Raw genomic sequence first — 7763 nt, forward strand, 5'->3', positions numbered from 1 at the left:
CAAGGACCTAAAAATCATTTAGTATTTTTCGATTGGGCAACACAATTCCATTATACAGTACTAAATTAAAAAACGAAACAGACATTAATTATTTATTAACATGCTTAATTTCCAAACCAAATATTCACTCTGTGTGTGTGGAAGGGAGTAAGAGAATGTTCTTTACAATCCACGTTCTAAACCTGACGTCTGTATTTAAATATGTAGATTAACTCCATCATCACACATGTATGCTGTGTCTTAGTACATCTGTATTCTGTGTCTGGGACCGATTTTTAGGGGATTAGGTGCGACCCAGTGCCACCCCTATAGACACGCCTCCAAGAAGCCGTGCTGGTTGCAGACATTGACAAAAAGAGCATGTTTACAATCAGGAACCAAAAAGAGAGAGAGAGAGAGAGAGAGAGAGAGAGAGAGATTTTTCTATGAAAAAAGGTTACTCAGAGCTTATACAAGCCAGGAATCAAATAATATTTTCAGTGTTTTATATATATATATATATATATATATATATATATATATATATATATATATATATATAACAACATTTATTTAAATTCTTTGTATACATTTCTGAATATATACATTCCTGAGATGTTCATCCATTCGACATTAGTTTTTTCCAGACTTTTTTTTTTTTAGCCACATGCCAAACAGTCAGCTGCAGTGTCAGCATAGAGCGCTATCTACTGGTCCATCAGGGAACCTCTCTGCTTTACTTAAAATCATGACATAGCCAACCAGCATCGGCAGTATGAGAATGTCATGGGTGTCCAGGTATGTTCCTCTTAACATCTTTTGGACATTAAGTGGCATAAAGGCTATAAAAGAAAAATTGCCATCTTGTTGATCAATGTTCTTCTAACACCATTTCCTAACAACATTATGTGGCATAGATTTTGGCATCTACTCAACATTTTGATTTCCTCTAAGGTGCAGGTTACTTCAGGGCAAATACCCAAGTACTGTCAAAGTTGTATAAACTTCTGTCTGAACATGTCTGATTTATATTATATAAATTGTTTTACAAATAAATAACTGTATTTGAGTAAAATAACTTTAATGCAACAAGATGAAGTAAAAATTTCTAGTTGAAATAAACAACCTGTCAGCAAGGCACAGGAATCTGAGGCAAGAATGAGTCCCGAGTAAACTGTCCTTTTTCAGGAGAACCTGATTCCTATTCTTGGATGGTGGGTGTACTGTATATGACGTGTGTATGGCATACACGTAATTCATCCCATAACCTCATACTCCAGTACATCTATCCTGAATGGCAACAACGATAATTTTTCTACTCATCCCGAGGCATCTGGAGATTGTGCCAGCTTCAGTAGACAAAGATCACCCCTGCGAGGATCCTGAGGCATCCATAGAAGGACCAGCTCCAGCTGGATTCTTTTTATGATGGTTGGAGCTACACATGCTGCTCCTGAGCTCCCAGTGATCCAGACCTTATCTCCCCTTTGCACCTGCTGACTCCTGCTGATGTTATATAATTTCTATCCGTTATCACCCAAATGAGGATGGGTTCCCTGTTGAGTCTGGTTCCTCTCAAGGTTTCTTCCTATTGCCATCTCAGGGAGTTTTTCCTTGCCACTGTCGCCTTCACCCTTGGCTTGCTCATCAGAGACTCTCATTATTATCTAAACACATTTTTCTCACAAATACTCATTTCCATAAATTTTCTTTTCAAATTTTCTTTTCATTTTTGTGAAGCTGCTTTAAGGCAATGACCATTGTTAAAAGCACTATTCATGCTTCTAAAAAAAGATGGAGCCTGCACTAATTACACCTACAAAAGTGAAGAAATTCAGTTGGCAGATGATTCACATGACTATTGCCAGGTGGGAAATAAAGACATGGTTAAACCTTTGGCCTACCTAATGTTTAACTTCAAATCCCAGTATTGCCAAGGTTCCTGAGTTGGGTTCTTGAGCAACGACCTTAATCGTCAACTGCTTAGATGTATCCTGTGGAAGTAACTTGGATAAAACCATTAGCAAATTGCACATTGATCAGAACTTGCTCTTTCAATCATATCTTTACGTTTCGTACATTGAAGGACACATTATTTACATTATATTATGAGGAGTTATGTTGTGAGCCAGATTACGTCACAGCATCTAGCGCTTTTTGGACAAAAACAGTGTTTTTTTAATTCTCAAGGTTGGTGTGGCTACTGTATATGCATCACTTAACAGAGCCAATTGATATGAAAATTAACGTAATGCACCTATAAGATGCCCAAATTCTCACGAAACAAAGATTTCATAACTCTGCATGGAAAAAATGTACACTATGAAAACTGAACATTCAAAAATGATTGGATTTGGATATATTCCGAAACTGTGGCGCTGATAACAAGAAGTAATGTGAACAGTCAGAAGCAAGGCTGTCAAAAAATGTTGTGTGACAGGTCAATTTTACTTTCTAAATTTGTGTAGCACTTTGGACAGCGCAGGACATGAGATCCCAAATAAGCAAGATCAAGGTAACACGGGTAAGAAAAAACTTATTGAGACTACACGAGTAGACAACCTTTAGGGAAACCAGACGCCACTGAACCCACCCTCTTCTGGGTGACACCGGATAGAGCTGTTATAAATAGCCTTAGTATAAAAGAGGTGGATAAGTAAAGCCAAACAGTACAGGGTGTTGAAAGGATGTTATGTTTAGTATTTGTCTTGAGATGAGATGAGCATAAGACAAGGTACAAATAATTTTTTTTTAAGTGAGGTTGTCCCCTAAAGAAAGGACAATCTTAAAATTGACTAATCTTGAAAAGGTGCATCCAAAGAAGCAGAAAATTCCATTTAATTAAATTCAGTTTATATATAAAAAAAAAGATAGTTAAGGATAAGATAATTATAAAATGTCTGAAAAAATATGTATCAATCAAAATGATCAGATTGTCCTGGAAAAGGAGGACAAGAGCAGGCATCACTATACAGTAATGATGTGTGGCTTTGCTTTTAACCAAAAAAAACCTATGAATGAGTGTTTGATAATATAAAAGATAAGTGTACATGTGAATCTCTTGATAAATTTTATTTCACGAACATATGTATATTGGTTAACACAACACAACACATAGAAAAAGGACAAGGTGACTTAAAGAGTACCATCACAACTCATGTTACACATAATTGATCACTCTTGGGTATTGAGAGGAAGCTAATCTCTTATGCCTGTGTCTTCCTTTTTTCTTTTTTTTTTACTCACTATTTACAGGTGTTAAACTACTGATCTGAGAGCCCAGGTTCAAACCACCAAGTTGCCACTCTGAGGCTCTTGAGAAAAAAAATATCTAAATGGCTCCATATAAGGGTGTCAGTGTGTGTAATTGTATATTTTCTAACTTACATGAAAAGAATGTAAATTATGAAAAAAAAAATCTGCTCTAAACTGCTTACAAATACAGTATATCTGTTAGAACAAATAAACCTGCGGTATATGATCATTAATCTAAACGGTTGCCATAAAGTGACATCACATCCTGTTTTGAATGTGAAGCCTGCTGTGTAATTACATTTGTGTTGACTCACCGTGTGTCAATAAAATTACGTAACTCTTGTAGAATCTGATACTGCAAAAAAGAGAAGGTGAAAGAAAAACCCATATATGGTAAAGTTAGATTGCTAATAGCAGTTAGGTATTATACTATATGGATTCTATAATTGATTATACAGACTTGTATTATATAAAGACCAGTGGCAGGAACAAGTATGTGAACCTTTTGAAATATCATGTTTTTCTGCATTTATTTGTTATAAAATGTGATCAGATCTTTATCATCCTCATCTCAAGGGTATTGACAAATATAATGTGCCTAAAATAATAACACGAAAAAATCTCTTTTTTTTTAAACGTCTTTATTGAACACACTCATTCAACATTATTCATCATTTAAAATGGTTGTGGAAAAAGTAATGGAATTATTAATAACTGCCCCAAGCCCGGGCAACAATAACCTTTTATCAGGCGCTTCCTTTAGCTGTGAATTCGATTTTACTGTACAGTACATTGTTTAAGAGAAATTTTAGGCCATTATTCCTGGCAGAACTGCTTTTGCTTGGTCATATTCTTTCAGACGGATGTCTCATGTGTATGACTCACTTCAAGTCATTCCATAGCATTGCTATTGGTCGAGGTTTGGGCTCTGACTTGGCCACTCCAAATTTTGTTTATCTGAAGCCCTTCTGTTGTAGGCTTGCTCTAGTGTTTTGGGTCATTGTCCTGTTGCATCACACAACTTCTACAGAGTTTAAGCTGATGTACAGACATTCTTACATTTTTTTTTTTTATGCTCTTGGGAATTCATCTTCCCCTCAATGACTGCAAGCTGGCCAGGCCAGGCCTGATGCAGCAAAGCAGACCCAAATCATAATGTTTCCTCCATACTTTATGGCTGGGAAGATATTTTAATGATGATATGTAGTGCCCTTCACGGCCAGATGTTTGCTGCGTGTTCTTTCCCAATAGTTCAATCTTAGTTTCTGCAACTTGGTCTGCAGCAATAGGTCACAAAACATTTTGCCAATACCGCCGTGGAGTGTCAATGTGCTTTTTGTTGTGCTTTTGGAGTCATTTTGACTGGGCACCCACTTTTTCATAGAGTAGCCATAGTCTTAAAGTGTTTCCAATTGATTGTGGACTGGTGAATTTCTAAAGTCTTTGAAATGACTTTCAACAATTCTTGATCATTGATCTTCTGAAAGCGCTTTTTGGCAAGGCATGGCTAACATAAGCATATTCTTCTTGTGCGGAGCAAACTCAAAAAGTTTAAGTGTTTTTTTTATCAGTGACCCTTACTTTAAGATACTTTTTCCAATAGCGCTATGAGGTTTTTATGGTTGTTATCAATAAAGATATAGAAGATTTTTTTTATTTGATTAATTCAAAAACATTATATGTATCAATACTCTTGACTTGGATGAAAATAAGAACACATTTTATAAGAAATTAATGCAGAAAACCCTAAAATTCCAAATGGCTTACATATTTTTTCTTGCCACTATAATTGAAGATTAATACCACTTTCCTAATATCATGTAGGTCCCTCTTCTGCCACCAAAACAGCTGTGACTGCTCAAAGCATGGGGCTTCGTGAATCAGACTTGTTTGTTTAGCACATTCCATAAATCCTTTATCAGACTGAGATCTGAGGAACTTGGAGGCCATCAAATCCCAGCCTTGTCAAGGTTCCTGAGTTGGGTCCTTGAGCAAGGACCTACATATCATAGTAACCATCCTCATTTTTTGGTCATGTTCCTTAAGGCCCAATATTCTGCTAAAAGAGGCCATTGCCATTAATGAAGATCATTGCCATAAATGGGTTACTTTTTTTATATATATATATATCTATTACACTAGGCCACCTTTTTCCCCATTTTACCCTTTTTCGACAGTATGGGCACTCAGATTGCAGCCCCATCCACATCCACAACAAACTGTAATGCACTGTGTATCCGAATCTTTTAACTGCTGGGTTAAAAAACAACCCAACCATAACACAGACGCTGGGTCAATATTGGACTGAATACGCACTGGGTTGTTTTGACCCAAGTGCTGGGTTTCACAATTTAAACCAGAATTCTGGGTTGTTCATCCGAGCCAATTTTTTTTACCCAAAAAAGACGCAAAACGGTCACAACTTCACAAAATGTAAATAGATTGTCACAGAATTAGAAAATGGGAATAACTGAAGTCCCCCCCCCCCCCCCCCGATTTTCTCCCTAATTTAGTCGTGGCCAATTCCTCCAAGTCACTAGGGGGCTCCTAGCTACTACTCTAGTAGCTCCTCCTAGCTTCTACTACCATTTAGCCGGGAGGGCAGAAGACTATCACAAGTTTCCTCCAAACTGTGTGACGTCAGCCGACCGCATCTTTTCGAACTGCTTGCTCACGCTCCTTCCGCATGCGCGAGCTCACAGACGCCCCTGATTGGCTGTAGAGCCGTGATTAATGTGGCAGCACGAAGTACCTCTCATCCCCCGCCCCCTCTGAGAGAGCTCGGCCAATCAGCTCTCGGATGATAGGGCGAGCACTTTACCACTGCGCCACTCAGAGGCCCCCAGAAATAACTAAATTTTGACAAAAATGTCAGACAAAATCATATAATCTGAAGGCGACCATTTATTAAATATAAAAAATATGTAAAAAAAAACAATCAATACAAATTTTAATCATAATACCCACATGACATCAAACATTCCCCATCTTAATATTTTACCTATAAGTTATTTAACTATTACTATTTCATTTCCTTCAAAATGACATTAAAAACAAAAACGATAAAACTTTTAAAAATATTATTAATTAAATGTGGGGTGAAAAAACTGTTGTCCTCAAAAATTAACAGATAAGTACTTGTGTCCATCAATCTGATCTGCAGTATGCTGGAGAAACTCGCAGGTGAGAAGACACTGCTTTGTGTAGTTAACATCAAAGATGAAAAAAAAACCTTTAAAACAAACATCAATGGCCTCCACCAAAGAGTCTGTATCAACAGCATTGCCTTCAACAATGGGAAAGGTCTGTCAGGTTCCTCTTGCCTCATTCCTAAGGCACAAAACAGGGAACAATGCTCCAGACATCTCCATAATTTGCAAATGCCATTCCCAACATGTTGGTCCCCACCTGTGGATTACACACCATCACTTAGTTGCAATATAACTAACATTTACATCAAGAATTTTAGTTAAGGACATACAGCTACATATGTATTTAATGCAAAACATTTTTTTTCTTGTCTACACACAAAAATACATAATGTGAACATGAATTTAGTGTATATTTCTGACTAATTTACCTCACTATTTAACATGTGAGGGATAACAGGATACACTTTAAATTTTTTAAATAGACGTTATCTTTAACAACCGATTGATGTTTTGAGCTCTACACACACATTCTCACTTAAACAACTCTTAAACCACACTTTGTGTCACAATAACCATAATATTTTAAACATTTTGCTGGCTGCCGTTTGGAGAAACGAGAGAATAAAGAATAAACCAGTTGTTCAGTCAAAATAACCCAACCAGGTGTTCGTTTGTAAATGATCCACTACATTTCATTTGACCCACCACAGAGCAACCCAACAATGTGTTTAAAGTACTCAAAATAACCCAGCATTAACAACCCAACAATGTGTTTACAAAAACAAACCCAGCATTTTTAGAGTGTACAGCTGTCCTACTTTACTACTTTTATTTACAAAAAATGACAATGGATTTCAAATAGAAAGATACAGTTCAGGCATGGTAATAATTAACACATATGAAGGATCACCTTTGCCAGTCAAGCTTTACAGCGTTATGATGATTACACCTCATATAACAAAGTTTTATCATGTTTATATAACAAGTAGTAGAATGACCTTGATACTCTCTCCATGAATGGAACTATGCATGTGCAAAAAAAAACGTAATATTAATATAATTAATCATATAATACTTTATTTATACATTTTGTTTGTACACAATATTATCTGCGTTCATGCCCTCAGCAAAAGTTAATAAAGCATGCCAAATATTAAAAAATGTGCCAGTAGACCCTATAACTGTATACCTAACTTTCTCCAGTTTAAGGCAGTACATCACTTTCCTTATCCAGCGGCTAAATGTTGGTGGATCAGGGTCTTTCCGTTTAGTCAAAATTAGTCTTGTAGCCAAAAGGGAGCAGAAGGCCAATATTTTAATTTTCCTTTGGTTAAAACTAGTGTTTTCTGGAGGCACACCAAACAATGCAATAAATGG

The sequence above is a fragment of the Clarias gariepinus genome, chromosome 26 (assembly GCF_024256425.1).
Source record: "Clarias gariepinus isolate MV-2021 ecotype Netherlands chromosome 26, CGAR_prim_01v2, whole genome shotgun sequence".
Taxonomy (NCBI): domain Eukaryota; kingdom Metazoa; phylum Chordata; class Actinopteri; order Siluriformes; family Clariidae; genus Clarias; species Clarias gariepinus.